Source organism: Cupressus sempervirens, chromosome 8, assembly GCF_028749045.1.
Source record: "Cupressus sempervirens isolate cs-2001-9-10 chromosome 8, ASM2874904v1, whole genome shotgun sequence".
NCBI classification, from domain to species: domain Eukaryota; kingdom Viridiplantae; phylum Streptophyta; class Pinopsida; order Cupressales; family Cupressaceae; genus Cupressus; species Cupressus sempervirens.
In genome coordinates, this window is record NC_143125.1 from 753,328,918 (window position 1) to 753,355,738 (window position 26,821).

Here is a 26,821-nt window from a genome sequence, read left to right on the forward strand (position 1 = left end):
GTTTCCTTTGAGCTAAATTTTGGCATTTAATTTATGTATGGGTATTTAATTTGGTATTTTATCTGACTTGTGGCTTGACCTATATTTAACGTAAGGGATTTAATTTAGTATGTAATGAGCTAGGCTGACTTGTGGCTTAGTTGGGTATAAGAAAGGGTCTTGTAGAGTCTTTTGGTAGAGAGGATACAAAAGTAGTGATCATTCTAGCTTGGAGAAGGGGATGAAGTGTAGATGCAAGTTTTGAAGAGCTAGGGTTGTGGCTTAGGAACCAAAGCATTGTTTGGTGGACTTGAGGGTACAAATGTGAATATTTCTTGGTGTTCTTATCCAGTCATGGGTCTGGACTAGTTAGAATTTGCATGTGGTAATCGGATCTTGTGGGATCTTGCAGAACTGGTATTGTAATTATTGGTTCTATTTGGCTCTAACATGGAAGGCTTTACAATTGAGCATATTTCATGTAATTAGTTATTATATGAACAAAGAGTTGTGATTTGGTATTAAAGCTTGTATTTATGTTGCTTGTTGTTGTGTTTCTGTTGTATGATTGTTTGTTGGATTCTAGATCACCTCATTTTGGGGTACATTTAGATTCACATTGCATCTATATATATATATATGGCATGCCTTTTTTTTCCTTTTAAGTACTTTTCCTTTTATAGTTTTTATGTTTATAAGTGAGTTTAAGCCATAAATTTAAATGCAACTTCCTAAAGAGAATACAAAATATAATTCCATGACACACAAATTTCAAATCTAAAAACACATATTGTACACTCAAGAGATTTATAAGTTGAGAAGATTAAAAATAAATACAAGTAAGAAATTTTACTCTTGTCATTATAGAATACATATAATGAAATGCCTAAAATCATTAATATGCATTGCACATTTTTCTTTTACAAATATACAAGAAATTCCTAAAATCAATAATCCTATCCATACCCCTAAGGAAGAATAAGATCATTACATCAAAAGACTATAAATTTTGTCATATGAGCTCTTCTCAACACATAAACCATTTCCTAACATTTTCTTAAAATCACATTCTAGCTCAAATTTCTACATTTAACATTCTACTAAAATGTCAAAAAAAAAGAAATGGTTCACTTATCTCTTATCAAGATCTCTTTTGGTCACCATCCTAAAGATTATAAGAGCTCTATCATCTTCATCTTTATTTCCCTTCCCACCTCATTCTTCCTTCCCAAAATCTCAATATCTCACTAACTCCTAATTATCTCCAAGAATGCATAGTGGGTGAAAAATGCACTAGCTCTTCTCAAGGTTCCTCTAATAGCCCCTATCCATTTTCTATAATTCCTTTTAATAAGGCTCATGGCTCCAAGAATTTCTTTTCTCCCACTCTTCATGTGGAATCTCTCAAGTGTTGATAATAGAATTAAAAGAGATTGTTGAAGAAAGAGATTATTAACGAGGGATATTGTATGTTTCAATCATTATTTTGTCAGTGATGTCAAACTTGCTATTTTGTGGTAAGACAACTACTTATATCATTTTAGTACTATCACTTATTTGATTGATGAAAAGGATTTGATCAAAATATGTAACAATAGAACCTAGAGAAAATGTTGAGTCATGATTATGTAAAGGATTACAAAAATCACTTAAGAAAGTGATAACATGATGTATTGATAATCTACTTAAGGTTACAAAGGTTGGTTACACTAAGAATGTTTAGAAGAACAAGTTACACAAAGTTTGTCTTCCAAGCTTGATCGAGTGGATAGTGGGTGTCAAGAAAAGTTAGTGCAAGCTAAGCAAAAAAATAGTTTGAGCCAAGTAAATGTTTATTCTAGTGTATGTTGAGTAGAATAGTGGATGTCGAGTAAATTTTAGTTGATGTTGAGCACCAAAAATATTTAGTTCATGCTGAGTAATTTCACAAAGGATTCCAAGCAACATAGTATATGCTGAGCATCTGAAGTCTGATAATGGTGAGTGTCTTCCTTATTTGAAAGATCATGAATTTGATGGATTTTAGCTAACAAGTTTGTTTTCTTGGATTATGTGGACCAAGTGGAAGATAAGGTTGTTGATTTGGTGGCATAGAATTCAAGGTAAACCATTTTGAGGTTAGTTCAAAGAGGATTGAAGGAGAAGTTTCTAGAAGAGATATAGAATATGGGGTAGATTCATTGTATCCTACCTAATCCATTCTAACCCTAAATGTGATGATGGAGAATGAGTAGAAAAAGATCTTAATTTCCAATTTATAGGAATGGTTGGTCATGAAGAAATATTTTTGTGTGCAAGAACCTAAGGGAGATAAGGAATCAAGGGTTTTGCTTCATCAAGTGACCTAAGAGAAGAGACTACATTAGCATGTTAAGTAAGAATAATTAAGAGTATGAATGCATAAAGGGTGAACAAGCTATCAGAGCTACAATGAGTGAAGGCCAAGAAGAATGGAGGACTGAATAGTGATATGTAATTTTTAAATGAAGTTGTAAGTTGTTATTAGATCAAGCCTTATTGATACTCTCTAATAATTGTATCAGTATAGGGTAAATCTTTTAGATTAAGGTTGACCTAAAAGTCATTTGTAAATCCTTTAACTAGGTGACATTCCAAGTGAATGGTCTAAAGTCCTTTAACAAGGCTCACTCCTAACAAGGTGATTGAAATCCTTTAACAGGGTCACATTTAACAATGTGTATTGTAACCTTTAATAGGGTTGGCCTTTCACAGGGCATCACTTTAGAAGAGTAAAAAAGAGTAGCATGTTACTGGTGGTTTTTCCCAAATTAGGTTTCCATATAAATCATTGTGTCAAGTGTGTCGATGAATCTTTTATGTTTCATGTTTATATTTATGCAAGTTGATTTGATAATAACCTACAAGTTTTAAGTGATTGCATATCTTATGGATGCATGCATGATGATAAATGTTTTATGGGTTCATTAAGCTATGAAATGTTTTATTTATACATATGGACCTTGGATAACTAATTCACACAACCCCCCCCGCCCCGCTCTTAGTTATTCTAAAGTATTCCAACATCAAGATGGGATTATGAGTTATCCAATTCCATTTTCATCACTATTGAAAAGTGACCCTTTTGAGGTGTCATGTCATGTCTAATATAGAATATTATACTTATAACTAGCACCTCTCTCATAGGGTTGACCTTAGGGGGTCTATTTTTAAATGAAAAAACATAAAATATATTTTAAATGCATTTTCAAAGCACAAATAGTCATATATCCTAAATTCAAAGTTATCTAAGAGTGTCCAACCTAACCTCTCAGACACTTAAAAATACATGATTTCCTAATTTTATTCAAACCCTTTACACATAGCCTGTTAAATTAAGTCCTTCAAATTATATCATATTTTCTTTAAACAAAAAATAAATTTAAAAAAGTAATAGTTAATGTCCCACTCTTAAATGTTATATTTCCACTTAGAATTAAGAAGTTTCTCCTCCCGCTTAATGTATACTTTCTCTCATGTAGCATAGACATAATTGGGATTAGATCATCATCATAATTATTATTATTAATTATATTTTAATTGTTCTAACATTTCTAATTTAATTATTATATCCATATAATGTGTATCACAAGTGTACACTATTATTCCACATGAATTATAGAGAGCCATGAGTACACAAAGAAATTTATTAAATTATGTAACACCGAGTTCAACTCTAAAAAAATTCAATTTAACACAAATTTTCAACATTCCTTAATATCATCTTGATGGTCACATTAATTAAAAAATCACTATGCATGTAAGAGTGGATCATAACATCATCATGTAAATTAGCACTACTACAATACTAAGTTCTTCTCAATTATAGTCTAATTGGAGACTATATCATCTTCTTTACCTTTTGTTAACAGGAGAGTAGAGCTAGTTTGTCTAACTTTTCCTATCCTCTTCTTACTTTTACCAACATCCTAAGGAAGCTTTATTTCTAGTTCTATTTTGGTTTTAGCTTCATCATATGTGCCAAAATATGTAGCCTTTGGATCTACAAGTTCATTCAACAATGCTTCAATAATTTCCCTGGTGTCATCAATATTAACATCATCCTTGTAATCTTCTACAACTTTCTTTGAAATTTTGAATTTTTTATTCATCTTGTCCTTTAATGAACCAAAATATTTTTCCATGATACTTACATAATTTTCACCCATTTTTCCTATATACTCATTGATTTGATATAGTACAAGTACATCTTTTCTCCATACAAGTGTACCTTTTGAAGGGAAAAAGTTTTGCACAAAGAAAAATAAATAGGTTAAAAGTGATCCAAAATTACAAGGGTCATTCTTCGATGTCCTGATGCTCTCCATATTTTTGTTTAATTGGATCAACAACAACTCAGAAAGGTCAAAGCAAATGTTGTTCTTCGATACCTTGAAAGTGAGATCCACTGCCTCACATGATACACTATTGAGTCGACTAGAGTTGTATATTTTGTGTGCAATTAGATGAATTCCAAACTTCAGCTCCAAGTCAGCTACATAGCTAAACTTCATACCTCTTCCATCCCATTCGACAAAATTTTTCTTCTCCAATTCTACCCAACTTAGGGTTTTGGTGGTTTTTTCCTTGGTCAACATTGGGAGTCCTTTGATCTGATGAATCATTTTCTTTGTAATGAGAATAGGCTGCTCCATCCATAACTACTTGTTGTGTACATGGCTAAGGATAAACCTTATCCATTTTATCTAAAATTCTCAAGGCATGTGTGAGATGTGGGTTAAGCCCTTGGCTTCCAAGTGTTGATGTTGAGGCTTTAACACACCATTCACACACAAATTTTCCAAAGTTTCATCCATTTCTAGGGTTCCTATGCCTTGAATTGAACAAAAAAAAAATGTGAGTGGATATCATTAACTAGAAGTACCTTAGATAGAATCTATGACTAAGCTTCAGTAGGATTCAGTGTCTCCACAATTTTTGAACTCAACAGGTGCTTTCTATTTAACTCCTCAGACTAACATCTCAAATCCTTTTTTGGTTTTGTTGCTGGAAGATACCATTGCTTGGTAGGGTTTATGAAAAACACGAAAAACTTCAATGATAATTTGCACAGATCACTTGGATGCACAAAAATTGGTTTTCATATAAGCTCTTGAAAATTCACAGTGAGAAATGAATTCGCTTTCCCCCTTTTTAACAAGTTTCACTTTCTAATCGCCATAAATTCCTGGTATGTTTGCTTGCTCAATGAAAAACTATCTTCCACTTAGTTTAAATTAATTTCTCAGTAGAGCCATTCATGACTCGATGTTCACACAATGACTTAGTTACTCCTAACCTTTCTCGGTAGAGTCTTGCAACCCAACCTAGCTCAGTAAGGTCTAGAATTTCCTTGGATACTTGGTGATCCCTTTGCATCTTCAATGTTCATATGGATCTTTCTATATGACTAGCTAGAATTGATGTAAGATATCTACTTCTAAATCTTAGTTCCAGTTATCATTATGGGAGATTATGTAGAAATTCTTGAGTCACCCAATTCTTTAGTGATATTTACTTCATTGCTTGGACTTGCATTCTCAAAAGATTTTAGAATCCACTACTATATTATTTCTTTTCTAATGTTATTAGCCTTGGCTTTCTTTTCATCTTCAATTCTTCTAGTGTTTATATAGTTCTTGGCAAGATGTCCAAGTTCTATACAAATCAAACATCTTTTAGTGGTATCTCTTGTACTCATGTGATGTTTTACACAATTTATTCCAATGTGTCCAAATTCTCCACAGTAGTGACATCTACACCAAGTATTATAGTCCTAACCAAATATATGTACTAGATTCAATATCTTAGTTTTTTATTTAGAAGATTTGTGCCCATGCTTCTTGTATTTGTAACATTTTCCTTCAAATTTAGGTTTCTCTTTGCATTCATTAGCTCTAAGACCATGCTTATTCCAATTGTAGCAGTTTCCATTGAATTTACCTTTACCATTACTCCAACATTTGTTTGATGTATGACCTAGCTTGCCACAAAGATTACAAGAAGGTCTTTAAGCTCCTTGCTTGGATGATTCACCTTCTTCTATATATCCAATTCCTACTTATCCTTTTTGTCTATATTGGATTTTTTCATTTAATTGATGCATGTCTACTTGAGATTTCATAATTCTCTCATTGTTTTCTTTTTAGTGTTTAGATCATTCTACAATCTTTCATTTTCTAATCTTAGAATCATTATTTCTTCATTTGCATTAGTAAGTTGATTAATGAAGTCTTCCTATTGATGGGATAAATTTTGGATTTCATTTTTCTTTCCTTCTAATTCTTCTTTTATCTTGTTTTTCTCTTCCATGACTTCACACAATATTACTAACTAAATTTCTTGTTCTCTTTTCAGCTTCCTTACTTCTTCTTGAAGTGTACCATTCTTTTCTAATAGTTCTCTAATTTCTTCATTAGCTTCATCTAAATTAATTTTTGAATGGATGTCTTCAATTATTTTTTCAATTTAGAGTTTTTCATTCATCTATATTGCAAGATATTTTCTTCTTTTTAGGGATTGAGATAATAGCTCCTTTGCTTTCTTAAGTTGTCCAATAGCCAATTCCAAACCTATATTTTCATTGTCAATAGCCTTATTAAGTCTAAATACCTCCATTGCCTCTAATCTTTGCTCAAGCTATTAAAATTATTTTCTAAGAACCACAAAGCTCTAATACCAATTGTTGGAAATATAAGATAGGCTAAGTCAGTAAGACAGGAGGAGTGAATCAGTAACCAATAAAACTTAATCTTAATTCACCAATTAATCCTTGATCTAATTGCATGCATAAAAACTCGAAAGCATTGAATATTCATAACACTTTGACACACAATATGGTGACCCAGAAACCTTCCAAATAGAATGTAAAATTGGGGTGGACATGATACCCACAAGCTTTGATACTATAGTATAAAGTTGGCCTATTAAGGCTTGTAATGATCACTTCTAATGATCTTCCCTATTAGGAGCAATAAGGACTGCTAGGTCCACCTTACAAAAGGATTTACAAACATACAATGAAGTATGCACTTAGTAAAGATATTTACAAAAGACTATTAAGTCTACCTTATGAAAGGATTTAACTATTCTGCCTATTAGGATGAACTAGTGGATGATCTTTGATCTAAAACCTTGATTTAGTGAATGAGATTTCTTTGAGTGTACTGATCAGCTTGTTGTGATAGATAAATCTTTACTATTTCTTATACTCCTTGTAGCCTTCTTATTTCGCACTTCTATATTTCAATAATTTGATACCATTTCTAGATGTGATTCAATACATTACATATATATCAATCCAAATTATAATTCATCAAAGTTTGCTATAATACAAGTTTCGTCAAAAGAGACAAAGTTATCTTAACTATAGGTACTTAGGTTCTGAAGACAAACTCGGTGAGGTTTTGATACTTGACAACCATTGTCAATGCTTGGCATCATCATACGCTCAATATACATAGAAACTTGGTTTATACTAATCACTTCCAAGTAGTCTGACTTTGGTTTGTACTGGTGACTTGGTGAATATTGTAGAACTCATCATATAAATTAAATCACTTAGTTTACAATGCATAGCTCAGTCAACACTATCACTATGAGCTTAGTATAAATTGAATCACTTTCTTTACACTATATGGAATGGTCAACACTTGATTCACATTGCTAAAGTTGTGAACTTAGTAAGTACTAGAAAACTTAGTTTGTACTAAGAAACTCAGTAAACATTATGAAACTTGGTTTACACTAATAATCACCAACTTGGTAGATATTGCTTGATACGAACTAAATATTGTTCCTGGAACTCAATAGTAACCATAGGACTTGATAGAGCCTAAATTACTTGGTTAACACTATTAAATATACTATAATCTTGGAAGATACTAATCATCTAAATAAGTGTGTGCGTGTGTGCATGTGTGTGTGTGTGTGTGTGTGTGTGTGTGTGTGTGTGTGTGTGACTAATAAAAAAACTTGACTATAATGTCAACAGACAAAGTATCTAAATTGACTGAGTTGTAAAGAACATTCTGATCAAGGAGGAACAAGTAATCAAGCTAGAATAGAGATCTAAAATCAATTGCATCAGTAATCAAGTCAAGCCATTGTTACTCTCTAATAATTATAGTAGTGAATCAAATCTCCTAACAAAATTAGCCTAAAAGCTATTTAGCAAATCCTCTAACAAGGTAGCATTTCTAAATTGAAGTATCTAAAGACCTCTAACAAGGCCACTCCTAATAGGGTGAATTAAGTCCTCTAATAGGTTCACACCCAAAAGTGTGTTTTTAAGCTTTAACGGGTTTGGTTCCTAATAGGGCTTACTTCAAAAGAGTGAAAAATAGTAACTAGTTACAATTGGTGGTTTTCCCAAATTGGATTTCCACATTAAATATTGGTGTCTCATGTGTTCAACTTATTTCCTTTATGTTCCTACAATTAAGTTAATAAAGTCTTTTACATTTAATATCTTAAGATCTATATATTTACTTGATGAATAGTCCTTTTCTATTAATAAATAATATACTAAGAGTACAATTCACAAAAAAGGGTCGAGGCATACAAGATCACCCCACGAATAAGTTCACACAACTACAGCCAAAATCTAACACTATTCATCAAAAAAAACATATAAAGTAATCTCAAGTGGCCAAAGTAGTACTAGACAAGGGTGGTGGTTCATCATGATCATTAGAGCCCCTATCACCTTTGGGATTGGGGGGTGGGCTAGGAATAGTCCAACCATCATCAGCAGTAGCAATAAGAGGATCAGTGGCAGCCTTCGCATCTTTTATCTCTGACCACAGCAGAGAAATCACCAAATCCAAGTGAGGTCATTTCCTACAAATTGAATGTTGAGCACCAAGATGAGGAGCCAAGGACTAGCTAGAGCCACCATGGGGTAGGGAAGCTGAGCAGTGCCTCCATCCACTATCGCCACCACTAGGAGAGTGATGGTAGGAAACCTGGGACACCACCATAGGGACAATGATGGCAGGAAGCCTGGGACACCACCATAGGGACAATGATGGTAGGAAGCCTAGGATGCCACCACTAGCATAGTGATGGCAGGAAGCCTAAGAGAGTGGGGTATGTGAGTGGTGACCTGAGGAATGGCATCATTGACAATGGCCATGAGGCATTGAAGTATCAACCAAGGCATCTAGAGGAACTCTGGCAATAGTGCAGGGGGCATTGCCCCAATGATTTAGTAGCTCCTGTACATGAGCCACCTCTAGGGAAACTTTGTTTACTTGAACCTGAATCTGTATAATTACATTATTACAAATTAATGCCTTAGTGTACATGGAAATATTAATATCCAAAAAATTGTGCATCAAAAGAACATCATTCCTATCTTTCCACAAAGTAAACAAAATTTCCATCCTAAAGGTATGCCAAATCTAGGTGAATTTTTGAGCAATTCTAGGGGAATCCCCTAGAATAACCATGTGCCAAGAAAAGGGTGCAAGCCTAAATGGCTTGAAAAAATCATGAATCTAGTACCAATAATTTTGGGCACGTCTACAAAACTAGAAGATATGCATGAAAGACTCTAGTTCCCCACAAAAAGGGCATCTAGGATCAAGAATCCCAATATGTTTGAGCTAAAGCCCCAGGGGAAGACCTTGGAAGGCAAGACACCAAGAAAAATGGAAAATCTTGGGTTCTATAATAGCACTCCAAATAGTATCAAAGTGTTTTCTCCATTGAGAAAGAGAAGATTGCAAATGCCATCTCTCATTGAGTGTATCCACCATCGAAAGGTGGGGCAAAAGATATCTATATCACAGACTTGGCTTAAAATTGGAAAAAGGAGTGGTAGGAAACCACTTCCAATCATTCCACCAAGGTTGAATAGACTAAATACCCACTTTATGAATTAATTGAACTAGATTTGAAGAGAGAAATAGGTCAAAAGTCTACCAATCTGAATGGATAAGGTGGTACTAGACTTGCATGTCTTTCCAAGATTTGAAACTCATGGTAACCCTCAAGAAGAGATCCTTGGGAGTTCTAATGCCTCATTTGAAAAAATGCAGAGCACTAACACCTTAAGTCTTGGAAAGGGAAGTACCTTGAATGGAAAATAGGAGAGACCACCAAATGTTTTGCTTATTCAAGGAGAGGCCATTGTAGAACTCATCCATAGCCCATAAAAGCCAAGGTTTGATTGCTTTTCAGGCCTTCCATATGCTCTTGATAACAAAAAAGCCCTGTATGGTCACTAGCTCATGCATGATGAGCAGGGTGTGGAAACCAATCCCTTTCTAAGCAAGCCTGTTGACAAGAAAGCCAGAAGATATGCAATGTCAAACCAAAATCTTCCATGATTCATCTCTAGTGATGGCATGAATAACCCATTTAGCACAAAGAGCAAGGCCTTGTTTCTATGTGAAAATTAGGCCAAGACCACCAGATTCTTTTGGGAGACAATAAAAAACCCAAGCAACTCTATGAAAGCCATGATAATCAGAACCAGAAACCCAAAGAAAATCTGTGAGAAATGTTTCCAATTTCTAGTAGGAGGCTTTATAGGGAGCCCAATAGGAAGAATAATAGACATGAGGAACTACAAGAACCTTTGAGAAAATTTGGAATATTCCAGGAAGGTAGAGCAGTTTCATAAGCCAATAATCAAGCTTCTTAGTGATCTTGGCAAGCACAGCATTCCAAAGCTCAATAGGTGAAGCCTAGAAAGTGAAAGGAATGCCAAGAAAGTAGAAAATATCCCCATAAGTGACCCATTTTCATTCAAACTGGTTGAGCTAAGGAGGAGCTAGCAAGAATGATTGTCAAAAGAAAAGCATTTTATGCCATTAAATAGTAGATTCAAAGGCTTGATAGCAAATTTAGAGGCTTGATAGAAGGTGTCCAGGAAACTTAAGGCATTGTTGATGTTTTCTTCATTCTTTAAAAGAGTGAGAAAGGAATCATCTGCAAAGTGACCATTAACTAGCTAGGAAGATGATTCAGGCAAGGAAATGCCATGAACCAGCCCAGAGGATATAGAACAAGCTAGCAAATAGCCAAATCCTTCAGCAACAAGGACATAAAGCACTAGTGCCAAGGGGCAACCTTGCCTAATTGAAAAAAAAAGGCCAAAAGCCTCATATTGTGACTTATTGATGGTAATGCAAGCATTAGCATCGCCAAAAAGAATCTCCATAAACTACAAAAAGATTGGGACCAAAACCTAGATCCTGGAGCATAGCCAAGATAAAGGACCATTCAATGTGATCATAGGCTTTAGAAAAATAGCCTTCTGATTAGACTTGTGAGCCCACTCCATTCCATCCCAAACAACAATAATTTTGTCAAGAATATATCTAGACTTAATAAAGCTAGTTTTCTCAGGGTGCACAATTAAAGGCAACATATACTAGATTTTGAGAGAAATTTCCTTGGAAATAATCTTATAAGACACATTTAGAAAGGTAATGGGCCTCCAATTGCATATGTCCTCTAGATCACCAGCTTTAGATATGAATTTGATATTTCCTTTATTTATAATGGCTCCTAAGCTTTTAGTATGATAGGCTTCAAGATAAACATTGTGCAGATCAAGATCTATATGCTCCTAGAGGTGTTTGAAAAATTCACAAGGAAACCCATCATTCCTAGGGGATTTATAATTAGCTATGGAGAAGACCACCTCCTTAAGGTCTCAAAGGGAAATAAATTTCTCATAGAAAGCATGTTGTTCAACTTCTAGGTGGTTTTGAGTAACAAAGATACACTTTCTGAGAGCTTCCTCCTAAGCAGCCAAATTTCCCTACGAAGAAAAAATGTTCTCACAGTGATGAACAAATGCTAGCAATATGTCAAGGAGAATGGAAAGAATAGCAGTTCTGTGTTTGATTTTTTAATCCCAACATTGGTATGATGGGCTCGAAGAACCTGGAAGAACTCCTTCGAAACTTTATCACCAACCGCCAACTAGTGGAGACAGGCTTTGATTTAGGCCCCTCAAGTGGCATAATTATCAACAACTTGTTTGTCATTGCAAAGCTAAGCAAGCTGAATTCGCAAATCCACATCAAATGGATTAAGGGTAAGAGCGTCAGAGGCTTTTTTGAGTGCAAAAGTGTTGGCTTCATAAGATTGCTTTCTAAAAATTACCAACTAATGCCCATAGATGCATAGAAAATGAGCAATTCTAGTAATGGCATCGTTCCACCATTCAATCCATCCATTCTGAGAATGTGGACATGGCTCCAGATTCTAGACACATAGGATATGCATGATGGTGGAAGCATGCATTAGCACAAATGTGTTGAGGAAGAACTGTGACTTGACAACTTTTTGGGTAGCTATTTGCAATGAAATGACAAAATAAATGGGATAGTGATTAGATAATGTCACACCTGGCAAGGGAATGATAGGTAAATCATGATCCTCAAAAAAGGAAAAAAAAAAGATTGTGCAGTAATCATGGCACGATCGAGCTATTTTAAAATGTGGTCAGAGCTAGCTTGAAAGTTGGACCAAGTGTGCCAAACCCCACTATCTTGGTGGTGGTTGATATTGGGATCATAAAGGCCTAATTTATTGTGCATGTAGTACAAGGCTTCCCTTTCCCTAGCTATCCAGCAAAAGGGAAAAATACAATCTTTTCCAAAGGCCACTTCAACCATATTGAAGTTACCACACATAACCCATGTAGCTAGAGGAAAGTTGCCAACCAGCCAACCCCACATCTAGGATATTTCCATAGCATCATTGGAAGCATAAACATTAATGACTCCAAAAGAATGATTGTTGATGGAAAGCAAGAGCCAAATAATTTAATGCATGGGGTCAGAACCATGTGAAATAATAGCATAATGAAGATGAGGTGAAAAGAGAGTAACTACACTACCTCTACCTGATTCATGTTGAGAGGAGAACATAATGTCATCCTGCCAAATGATGTGGCATGCAGAAGAGAGCATGAAACCAAAAATCTTAACTTCTTGCACATAGAGAAAATCTAAATTACCAAGTCTATGGCGGGTGTCTTGGACATAGTACTTTTTGGAGAGGTCTGTAAGACCTCGAACATTCCATGATATAAAATTCATAAAAATTCTTCCATATCATCCTCATCCTCAAGAGAGCAGTAGTTTTCTACAAGAAGGTAGAAACCTAATTGAAGTCAGAAGGAAAATCTTTTGAACATATAGCCTATCATTTCACTTTTGGTATCTCTGCATGTCCAGGAGGACTACAAAAACATCATGTCACTTGTGGTGCTATGGAAGAAGCAACAAAAGGGGTATGAACCATAGGTGAGGTAGAAGCCCTGGTGGCCGCCTTAATCCCCTATGAACCAGTAGGGTTTGAAACCTACGAGACACCTGAAATAGGTGTTGTGGAAACCACTTGCATCCCTATACTAGTTGGAATTTGCACTCCTGTTGGAATAGGAGGGACCATAGTGACCACCACATAGGAATATTTAGGGGCCAAGGGATTCAAGGAACCCTTTCCCTTGCACCCAATAGTAACCCATTCTTCTTTTTTCCCTTTGACTAGCTTAGCAGGAGCTTCTTTGGGCATGGGCTTAACCCTAGGCATAGCCAAATGGCAATCCTTGATCTTGTGTTTCATGAACTGGCACCTATAATAGGTGTTGGGGAGGTTAAAATAGATCACCCTCTAAGAGAAGGTCTAAGCCCCAATTTGAATTTCCATAGAATCGTTAAGATCCTTGGAAAGATCAACCTTGACAAAAACACATCTCTATGGGCAAGAATTAAAAAATTTCTCAGGCTCCTTTGTGACAACTTTGCCAAGGGTTTTGGAAATAGACTCAATGAAAGGCCAACATGGCAAGGGTAAACCTTGGAACTTGAACCACATAGGAACCCTAAGCTTTTTCTCATCAGAGACTATGAAGTCTCGAAACCATTTTTGAAAAACAAGTAAAGACCAATGCATAGACCAAGGGCCATTATTAAAAATTGCATCTACTTGCAATGGATAAGCAAAGTGAAATAAAAAATGCCTTTGGTAAGGTTTTACACAGCATCAAGGTGGACTCCATGAGGAGTCCAGCTCTTGTTAACCCATTCATAGAGCATAGCTTTAGGAGGAGTCCTACCCACAAAATACCCAATCAAGGTATGTTGTTCTAAATAATCACATGTAGCATCAAATTCTTGTAAAGGAAGGATAATATTAGGATTACCTCATGAAAAACCTTCAAGAAAAACTTCTGAGGGCATTTTTTCTACCAAGGCACCATGGCAACCTAAAGTAGTAGTGTGAACACTAGTAACAACTGGGTCACTAATGGCTGGGGCCATTATAACCTAGCCTAAAAGCTCCTATAGTAAATGTGATGTGACAAGTGGAGACAATAAAAGCAAAGCTCAGATAGAGAACCGTACACAAGAAAACTACAAGTTCACATGAAAAACTAAGCAGAATGAAAACCAAGTACAAAAACTTCAAGATCTATATATTGAATTTTAACCAAGTGATAGTATTCTATTTAGTGTTAACCAAGTAACAATAATATATTCAATGTTAGCTGAGTTTCAGAAAGGATTTGTTTTAAAGTTGTCTTGATATCTTAAGGGATCTAGGATTTGTTTTTGTGGTAACTAATTCACCCCTCTCCTCTTAGTTACTAATTTACATTTCCAACAATCAACATACTAGTTATTATGTCAAGATTGATAGAGAAATAGACAAATATTTGTTAGGATTAACCACGGACAGAAATAATAATTACATGCTAATATAACCAATATTAAAAAATAATAAATTGCATAGAAGAGAACACAAGACACCAAGATTTAACATGGTTCACCCAATCCCTTGGCTATGTCCACCAAATAGTGAGTCTAATATTATTCTGATCTAGTAATTTAAACCTAATTAAGATCTCTAATCCCTTATAGCTCAATACGATCGCAAGAAGCAATTATTGCATCACAACTTATGAAATCCCTAATGCTAAGCCTTTTTAATACAATATTTTTTTTGCTTTAGGGTTATAATTGATTACAACATGTCAGCCCAAAAATAACAATAAAATAGGCCCAAATAATTATGAAAAGTGTACAATACATTCCTAATTAGTCACCACATATCAATAATCTCCCACTTGGTGAATAATCAGGCTCCAAAGTAAACAACAACCTCCCACTTAGAGACTAATCATGTAGCAATATCACTACCACATGGGCCTCCCACTAGATCAAACCACCCTAGGCTTAGTTGTTCTTTTATCTTGTTCATTTGAGAAGACCAACTAAAGTTGAAGAGGAGTTAAGCTTCTCCCTTGTCACTACCTTTGTAAATATATATGCTAGATTGTCATTTTTATGTATCTTGTCTAGATTTAACTATCCATCATCCAAGATTGGCCAAATGAAATGGTACTACAACTAGGTGTGTTTTGTCTTTGAATGTAGAGAAGATTTCTTTACAAGATGAATAGCACTCTAGTTATCTGTAAACAAATAATTATCCATCTAAGGGTATCCCAATTCTTCTAGGAAGAATTGAATCCATATCGTATGCTTAGTTGCCTCTATAGCAACGACATACTCTATCTCTATAGTAGATAAGGCATTAACCTTCTATAATTAACAATATTGATGTCATGTATTTTGAGGACATGTTCTAAAGAGTTTTTTGATGGTGTGTTCAAGAGCACATGTAGAATATCAAACACAAATGACAATTATTTAAGATTTATTAAAGATGGTGTATAAAAAGAGATCATGAAGAAATTTATAGTAACTAGTTTATATATTCTAATAGAGATACAATCTAGTTGTAGAAGACATGTTGAATATGGAATGGTTCATTGCACTAAGTCAAATATGGCACAAGTGAAGAGTTAAAAAGACTATGAGCTGATATTGTTATGTAATTATGAAAAGATGTAATGTAACATATATTGATTATAACCATAAATGGAGAAAGCCTCAAGGTTAACTCAATAATTGGTTTTAGAACCTTCTATAATGAAAAAGATGTTTCCTTTGTTGTAAGTGTGCTTTGTAAGTAATATGTGAATTGAATTTTGTGAAGGTGAGTAAGAAATCTAAGGGATTCTATGTAATGTGAGTATGGGAAGTTGGATGTGAGATCTAATGAATTTTATATTGAAATTAGAGAAGTGTTTCATCCAGCAGAGGTATAGTAAGTGAAAAAAGTGATTGTGCTTGGTAGAGAGTACTAGTACATAGTTATATTTGGTATAAAATGCTAGTGGAGAGTTAATCATCTAGTAATATTCTAAAACGAATACTACTAAGGCCATTTAGACAACGAGTGTTTTGGTCTTTCTCCTAAAGATATTTGGATAGTGGGTCCTTCTTCCTTTCATAACTCCTATTAGGATTGGCACAGCTCCTAATAGGGTTGGAATCCCCTCACAGGGATTCAAAGTCTAATAACAAGGACTTATATGTACTAAATGTATGTTATTGACTCCTAATAGAGTACATCCTCTTGCAAGGAACTTATATATAAGTACATCATTTTTTGGGTATCATCCCCACCTAGATTTTCCCTCCAATCAAGGGTTTCCTTATATATTAGATAAAGGATTTGATTTTGGAGGTTACTAGACTCTAGCTATGTCTCCAAATCTACAAAATTGCAAGATCGATTCCATTATTTTGATGCAAAACCCTTACGTCACCATGGCCTCCCATGGAGTTAAAATCTACTTTTCACTTCCACATTGTGATGACAAGAATGTGCTAGCAATATTTTCATGCCTAGCTTCTTTGTCACCTTTTACAATGCTAAGCACTAAAACTACAACTCTCTCTCTCTCTCTCTCTCTCTCTCTCTCTCTCTCTCTCTCTCTCTCTCTCTCTCTCTCTCTCTCTCTCTATGAGTACATAAATACAATGGGCACTAAACCTTAAGCCATGAAAACTCTCTCAAGAAGCACATTAAGTTCTTATCTCTCTCAAAAGAGACCACTTAGCTTAGTTGTAAGAAAAAATCACTTCCTCAAAACCCTTTACTAAGAAAAAAATAACTCTCCAAGAGTTTAAGAAACAAGAACACTCTCTTCTTACAATAATTTTATCCTTAGAGTTTTGTCTTCTCTAGACTTATTTATCCCAAGGACTAATTTCTTCCAATGTTTAATTACTTCAAACTAGAATTCCCTCCTTTGCAAAAATTAACCCCCTTTAAATAATATTTTGCATACTGTTTAAAGGTTAACAAGAACTATTTCCGATATCCTACAATTCAAGCCATGATATCATTATATTTATTTTTAACAATGAAAATCTCTTAAATATTCAAATTTACTATTGTTTAAAAGGTTAACATTAATTTAAACAATTCAAAAATAATATTTCTAAAACCTTATCCTAAAGAATTTGCTAGCTTAGATGGCTAGGAGTTTTCAGCAAGGTCTTGGAGGTTGGGTGTGTTGGAATTACAATAGGGAAGTAAACTTTGGGGGTGGGGGTGAATCAGTGCTTTAAATTTTAACTAATAGGAATATTCACCACACATCCATCTCACATATTCAATAAGTAAATTAAAATACCATGTAAAGCATATACATCTAAAGTATGTAAACAAGTGAGCATTCACACATATATGACACAAGATATGTTTATCTAGAAACCCTCCAATGAGAAGGTAAAACTAGGGTGGGGATAAAACTCACAAATCTTCACTACTATAGTAAGAAAGTGTATCCAATGAAGGTTAAAATATTTTATCATGAAACATGATCTACCTTGTGAAAGGTCTTCCCTATTAAAGGCTTACAAAGACTATTAGGTCTTACCCTATTAAAAGATTTCAACACCCTATTAGAAGTGTGCCTGATTAAAGGACTTTAACTCACAATTATGTAAGCACCTTGTTATAGGATTTCAATATAGCATGTTAGGACTACTTTGTTAAGAGATTTAACTGATTCACCTATAAGAATATCTCAGTAGTGATCCTATGATTAGCACTCTATGGCTTGATGATAGATCACCTTTATGCTGATGTATACTTGATCCTTATTGATTAGATGCCTCTCTATTGTTCATTGTTTCCTTCCTCTATTCTCCTTTAACGAATTCTATATTGCTTTATATCATAATACCCTTATCACCATAATGTCCTAGTTTGTGCATGTAAAACTCTCCTTTTTAATTCATTCATTCCCTCTTCACTTATAAGAAATTTAGGGTTTTTCCTCCTTAAGAAAACCTAGGTGACTTAGGGTTAGGTATGAATCAATGGCTATGATTTATCCGTATTGGCACTTAAACCTTCCCCTTATCTGATTGGGTGCATGTAATACATAAGGATTCCCACTTAAGATTCATCCTTATCAACAAAATATCATAATTCAATCCTTAAGTTGACCCAAAAATGGTTTACATAGTATTTTGTGCCAATACAAAAAACTATGACAAAATTATGTTACTCAGAATCTGAAGTCCCTGATGCTTGCCATCAACTATAACTATAATATTGTCACTCAACATCTAAATGAATTGGCATGTACTACCTACTTAGCTCCTAAATCACTTAGCACATGCTATCTGCCCAACACTTGAGTGACTCGACACTCACTCTTTACTCGACATGCTCTAACTTATGTGTTGTGCTTAGCATACGTTACTTGTTCAACATGAACTAAGTAAATGACTTAACTGTATAGATACTCACTTGTCAAAACCAATCTAAGATTAACAATCTCCCCCTTTGACAGGAGTGTCAAAAACAATTGGTCATACATTAATACTCTTATTCTTACAAGCATAACATAAATGATTATTCAACTTCTATACAAAATTTCAAAATATCAAAATTTTGCAACATGACTTATGCCTCAAAATCTTATAGCTCCTCCTGAGTTGTTTGATTTGTTATGTCCTGTACTCTATATCAAAATATTTCTCTTGTTGAGTAGATTTGTATCAATTGATACATTTTCTATGCTTTATCGTTATTTTTCTTGCTCTTACTCCCTCATTCTTGCTCTGCTCTTTATTCCACCATTGTTCTTACTCACCCTTTTTGACACTAATGTCAATGGGTCAAACACTACTAGTGTATTTGTCCAAGATTCATGGACCTTAAGTATTATTTTAAGAGCTACATCCCAATTATCACAAGCTACCTCCAAAGACTTATTTTAGATGGCTAGCTTGGTAGCAAGGTGTACTAAGCCATCTAATGTAGAAATATTGGAGTCTTTCTTCATAAGTGTTTCTACATAGACTAGCTCCTTGTATAAAATCTACATGTGAGGAGTCAATGCAGGCTGGATGTTGATCAGTTTAGCCCGGATGTTGGCTTCATCTTCTTGTAATATTGCTAACTAACTTTGCAATTGCAAAAGGGTCCTAAAGTGTTTCTCACTTTGAGCTGGAGACATGGGTAATTTTGCATCAGATGACTACATTTGACTCTCCAAACTCAAGATGTGATTCCTTATCTCTTGTGTGAAGAGTGTAGGGTTACACAATTTTGTTTACAAAGAGAAAATTTTCTCTAGTACCTTCTTTACACTATCGATCTTAGTTGCCAATGCAACCTGTGTGAGTGCAATATCACTGGATATCTTCTCATTCACTTTGTTTTTAAACTTCTTCTTAGACCATTCTAATAGTTTGACATTAGTATCTAGGTCTGTGTCACTTGCTCTTTCCACTATATTGGTCAATTTTTCAATGATTGGCTTTATTTAATCTGGAGTAGGAAAACTGAATGCATCTAAAAAAAATTCTTTGATCTCAATCAAAGTTTTCTTTTTCCTATGTTCCTTTCTGAGTAGTTCTTCATGTTTCTTCCTTGCTAGTGCCTCTTGAAGTATACCCATATGCTCAATTGTTATTACTACATAATCAAACTTGGGCAATACAATTTCTTCATCTAGGATAACATCTCCAAAATTTATTACCTCTTCTACCTTAGATGAGCCAGGACATAGCACTGAGAATTGCAAAGGTCTTGCATATGTGTTGGGCCTCTAAAGAGTTTGACTGGGAGAAGTTGTAGATTTTGGTAATGTCACCAGTACTTGGATTGCTACTAGCTCCTTAAGCTTGGGTGTCAAACTTGTCTCTTCAAGCTTGTCCTTTTTTGCCTCTTTCATTTTAGTTGCACCTTGATCTTGTGCTAGAGGTCAAGTATATCTACGTGACCTATTTGGCTTTGTGTCCCGTTATTTACTAGTCTCTCCACCTTATTTCCTCCAACTATCTCAACCTTGTCTTTTTCAGGTTTCTATACATTTTTTGATATTGAAGTGCCTTCTATGAGTGTGCTAAAAATACATCCTGCTATCTCCTTCCTTTGATATATGACTAAGGGTTATGAAGGTTGTACACTTGTGACTTGAGGAGTGATTTTAGGCAGTTCTTGTATTTTCACTTCCTCCCATATAGTCATAGACTTTGGCTTTTGAATTTCATCCACACTTACTAGTATAGGGTTGTCACATAATTTGGCTTGAAAAGTAGATTGGATAAGTATCCTTTTCAAATCTTCCTCTAGTAGGGGATTTATGTTTTGATCAGTAAGATTAGAGACATCCTTTAATTTGAGAGCTTCAGTGATTATACTCATCACCTATGGAGGGTTGGCACTCAGCATTAGTGTATCTTGTACACTCTATTCTTGTTGCTATTCTTCCTCAGTTGTTTCCTAATTACCAACATTCATATTAATGCCTCCCTCAACAATGCCTTGATCTTTATCATCTTCTTCATCATCTTCTACCTCAATAGGTTCTTGGTCAATATCTTTGGTTGTGGCAAGTCCATATGTAATCTTCCACATTTGTTTGAACTTATGGATAACATCCTCTATGTTGTTCTATAATATGCTAAATTCCCTATACTTTGGCACAAATCTAATAGCATATTTCTTAATGGATTTTGAAATTTCAGCCTTACTAAGTTCTGGCATAACTTGAGCAAGGGATGTCTCCCTAATTTTCTTCTCTATTTCTAAACAATAGTGTTGTTTTTTCTCAACTCTATCATATAAGCTCTTAGTTATGGAGTTGGAAATTTCTAGAAGATCCTTCTTAAATGTAGCCATCATGACATATATTTCCTCCTCTACTTGATTTTTCTCAATTTTTCTAAGATTATCAAATTCAATGTGAGAAAAAACAAATAAATTAGCATTGTTTGTAACATTCACACATAAGTTATCTAGGTCTGAGGTTGGATTATGAATCACCACTTGGAATTGGTTGTTATCATTAGATTATGTCTTCTCCTTATCAGATTCAGCCTGAGCAACATACTTTCCTCTTGGTCTTTTATGTTCTCCACCTTCCTACTCTTTAGTCTTGGGTACCTCTTTAACCTTTTGTGTAGTGACTCTTGTACTAGCCCTTGTGGTAAGTGTTGTTATTTTAGGGTCACTTTTTTTGCAACCTTATTTGGTCTTGTTATTGCTTGTGTTTTGGATTTTCTTTTCTGCTTGTTAGTAGGAATAGGTGCTTCCTCGGCTTCTTATTCCTCAACACCTTCTATAGTTTCTATTTACTCCTCTTTCTGATCCTCTCCCTGATCTTGTGGTAGTGCCAATGGTGCTTGAACCAACATATTCTCTTCTTCTTCATCATCTTCCTCTTCTTCTTCTTCCTCGACTCCTTCACAAAAAATTTCTTTCAGTTTCTTCACCAATTTTTTATTCTTCCTGATTATAAAGATTGTCTTCAACTCCATAGTGATCTTTGATTTGGCCAATTCATATTTGCCAAAAGCTTGGGATCCTTTGTTCACTTCTTCTACAAGTAATGATGTGATTACTATAGAGGCCTCATCAACATTGATCTCATAACCTAATGGCCTTAGCCATCTCACTCTAGGAATTTTTTCTTGTACAAATGTGTGATCAATATCAACTAGGAAGAAAACATCACCATAATGTTTCTCTAGTAGTGAGATTGGTGTCCTTAATCTTTTTCTCATAGATTGTTTAAAATCTTCAAAATAACTAGTCATCATTGACTCAAAGTTATTACGTAATTATTCAATGAACTCTCGTATTTGGACTATAATTGATCTATTTGTCTTCCATGCAGCATTACCAAATATAGGAAATGTATTCTACACATAGAAGAAAATACATACCAAAATAGATCTGAATTTACACTTATCACTCTTGGTTTTCCTTATAGCTCTAAGATTTTCAATCAATTATTGTAACTATAGCTCGACAAGATCATAAGTATGATCTTTCTTCACAATTTTGTAACCTATATCCACTACAATGCAAGGCACAAGTTTTAATCTACTTTATTGATAAAACTTGTGTGCTATTATCCTCACTACAAAAGCTATCAAGGGATCTATGATAGTGTCAATGGTCATTCCCCTTTTGTTCCATATAGCCCCTATGTTCTTTTTAATGACTTCCTTTGACTCACTTCTCATAGTCTTTGGCCGATCTAGGGTTGGATAACTTGCTACGCTATAAAAAAATTTCTTTGTGATTTTAATTGGTCCATTCTCTAACCATACTAAGCTATCATGAATTATGCTTGAGACAATCTTAATCCACTCAGTTTTGAAAACAATGGGGAAATCTAAGGTATGAGTTAACCCTTTCTTCTCTACAATCTTGTATTCTTCCTTCAACACTCCATTTTCACATAACCTTCCATATTCTTCTCTTATTTCCATGTCTCCTATGCTTCCAATCTTGCAATTGTAACAATTCTTGACATCTTGAATCATTAACACTTGCAGTGGTATCATGGAAAATGCATTAGAGGGATCTTATTTTTATGTTATATCTGGAATAGCCTTGAAAATAGGTTGTTTGATCTCATTGCTAATTAACTGAACATTTAAAACCTCTTTTCCCTCTACTTTCACTTTAGAAGAAATGGACACCATTACATATATCTAGGGTTTACAAAATTTGAAACTACATAGCTTGAAATGTTGTAAATACCTTACAAATCCTAATGAAATGATGTCAAATGGCCATTCAAATCTCCTACAAATGCTTCAGATGAAATTCTCTAGATCAACTTTAGCTCTTTATGTTCTTTCTCAAATTCAAATGATTTTAAATGAGTAGAAATTGATAAAATAGCCCTTTAAAACACTACAAGTAATGCTAATTGCTTATATGGTTGTAAGCTCAGCATCAATTGATTTTTAGCTCACTTGGTATCCAAATGTCTTTCCATTCACTTAGCAACCATTTCAAGCTTGGCCTTAACTAACCAATTTCATTATCTTTGCATCAACTAATATTTCACTTGGAAACCATAAGAAATATTTTCATGTTTGGAAGTAACATGAAAAACTAACAAAACTTAAAGATTTTTCCTTGATTTCTAATAACACTTTGCATCTTTATTCATGCATATGTAATCTTTTCAAGACTAAATCCTTGGAACTATTGTACGGTATATCTTTTAAATAGCAATCCCACATAACTCTTGATTTCTTAGTTTGATGAGGTGTGATCACCTGACCCATTGGGTGAAGTGATCCCATCTCCACTTGATGTGCTAAAATCCTCCTTTCTCTTCCATGTCTTGTTCATCTCATTTCTGACATTTTCAATATCTACCTTGCCTTTACCTTTGTTGAACTCACAACTTGGTGCCTTTGACCTTTTTGGACAATATCGGCTAATGTGACTAGTCTTCAAACAACTAAAACATGTGGTTTGACTCAACCACTTTTTTTAATCACCTCTAAAGTGTGTTCTAATATAGTTCTCAGGAACATGTCCATACTCTTGATAGTAGTGAAAACTATACGTTGTATTATAATCCCAATTATAAGAGTTTTCATTGTTCTTTACCATTTTCTACTTGTTTGATGACCACTTGGGTTTGGATCTACACTCAAAACCTCTATGTCCATACTTCTGATAGTTATAACAATATCCTTCAAATCTTTGAGTGTACATGGTCTTGGTCTTGCATTCATGGGCCTAATGACCTTGTTTTTTGTACTTATGGGAGTGACCCATGCTCTTCTACTTAATATTCTAATTTATAGTCTTGCTCCTACACACATTTGCAACATGTAATATCTTACCACAATTATGACAAGTAGGTTTTGAGTTCTTACCTTTGTTACTTCTTTCTTCAACACTTTTGGATGATTCTCCTTCTTTAGTACTTGTGTATCCCAGTCTAGATACATATCATTGTTAGATCTAGGGGATCTTATCAATTGTTCAAAGTACTTGATAGATTCACTTGGCTTATTGAAAGCTTCAACAAACTCATTTTCCCCCTTTTTAGATCATTGATCAATTGTTCATTCTGCAACTTTACTGTTGTGATCTCAATATCTTTAGCATTCAGTTCATGATTTGCAATCATCATTTGACCCAAAGTTTCCAATTGCATGTTAGCAATCCTAGTTACCTCTAATGATTTTTCCTCCAATCTTCTAGTCAAAAATCTTTTGTCATCTTCAATCATGAATTTTTTTTCTATAACTTTTTTTTTTTGTTCAGTCACCTCACATAGTAATAATGCTTGTGATTCTTTCTCTATTTTAAGATTTTTGATCTCTTCAGCTAGAGTTTTGTCCTTTTTCATTAGATCTGTAAATACTACATCAAATTCATTGGAGTTTCCATTTGTAAATAGCTTAGTAGTGTCCATCTCTTGGTATTGTGTGTCATTCTGCTCAATAAAAATTTATTTCCTTCTTCTCAATGATTTTTTTAGATTCTCTTGCTTCATTCAACTGATGTAGAATGAGTTGAATTTCAATCTCCTAGTTCTCACTAACTTTTCTAAACTTGTAGACATCCATTTCCAAAATCTTTCCTCAAAGTTGTTAGGCTTCACTTTTAGAGAACTAGGCTTTAACACCAATTGTTGGAATTATAATAGGAAAGGTAAACTCTGAGAGGGGGGTGAATCAGTGCTTTAAAATTTGACCCATAGGAATATTCACCACACATCCATCTCACATATTCAATAAGTAAATTGAAATACCATGTAAAGTATATACATCTAAAGTATGTAAACAAGTAAGCATTATATTATCCATAAACCCTCCAATGAGAAGGTAAAACTGGGGTAAGGATGACACCCACAAATCTTCACTACTACAATAATAAAGTGTATCCAATGAAGGTTATAATGCTTAATCATGAAACATGATCTACATTATGAAAGGTCTGCCCTATTAAAGGCTTACAAAGACTGTTAGGTCTTACCCTATTAAAGGATTTCAACACCTATTAGAAGTGTGCCTAATTAAAGGACTTTAACTCACAATTAACTAAGCACCTTGTTAGAGGATTTCAATACAGCCTATTAGGACTACATTATTAAGATGTTTAACTGATTCACCTATTAGAATGTCTCATAAATGATCCTATGATTATCACTATGTTGCTTGATGATAGATCACCTCTATATTAATGTATACTTGATCCTTCTTGATCATATGTCTCTCTATTGTTCACTGTTTCCTTCCTTTTTTCTCCTTTTACTGATTCAGTAATGTAATTTAGATCATAATACCATGATCACCATGAATGTCCTAGTTTGTGCATGCAAAAGTCTCCTTTTTCATTCATTCATTCCCTCTTCACTTATAAGAAGTTTAGGGTTTTTCCTCCTTAAGAAGACCTAGGTGACTTAGGGTTAGGTATGAATTAACAACTGCGATTCATCTATTTTTCCACTTAAACCATCCCTTTATCTGATTAGGTGCATGTAATACATAGAAATTCCCACTTAAGATTCATCCTTATCAAAAAAAATTATAATTCAATCCTTAAGTCAACCCAAAAATGGGTTACTTAGTAATTTGTGCCAATACAAACAACTATGACAAAATTGTGTTACTCAGCATCTGAAGTCCCTGATCCTCAGCATCAACTATGACTTCAATATTGTCACTCAAGATTTGAAAGACTTGGCATGTACTACCTTCTTGGCTCCTAAATCACTTGGCACATTCTTTCTACCCAATACTTGAGTGACTCAACATATGAGTGACTTAGCACTCATTGTTTACTCGGCAAGCTCTAACTTATGTGTTGTGTTTGGCATACGTTACTTGTTTGGCATGAACTATGTAAATGAATTAAGTGTATAGACACTCACTTGTCAAAACCAATCTGAGATTAATAGGGTGTTCAAACCACCTGACCCTTTATCTCAGGGAAATTTGATTTTAATGAATGGGAATCCAAATTTTATAGGGATTATCATTTTTCCCACAGAGAATAAAGAAAATATTGCCTATATAGATTCTTAAAGATCTCACATTTTAGCAGTATGGAGCTAAAATAGAAGATAGAAGGTTATAGGTTCAAACCTCATTATTATAATATTACTGGTTCAAAATCCTCCAACCTTGTGCCACATGGGTGCCATGTTTCATTCTTCCATGTCATCAATTTTACAACATCATGATGACATCATCACTAGTCAACCTTTGATCATTAAACTTTAAATGTTCATATCTTTTGCATGCGGACTCATATTTTGTCTATTTAAAATGTGTAAGAAAACTCTTAATGAGATCTTCAATTTGAGTTCCATTTTGACCAATTCAAGGATGATCAATTTTTCACCTTTTTGGTCAACCTCTACTATTCTTGTTTGACCAAACCTTTGACCAAGAATATCTCAAGAAAATGGACTCCTTTTAACATACTTCACATTGTGCTAGGAACATTTTCTCGTGCTCTATATATTAAGGTCAATCTTGGGTGATTCTAAGTGGGTTAAATTTTTGAAGTCTTTGAAATCTGCTTGGATAATTCCTCCCCATTGAAGGAACTTTTGGACCTCCAAAATGTTCTAAATTAGACACTAAGTTAGAGAAGCACCTTCCCACTTGTCTAGTATCTAATGTTTTTACACCTGCTTCACTAG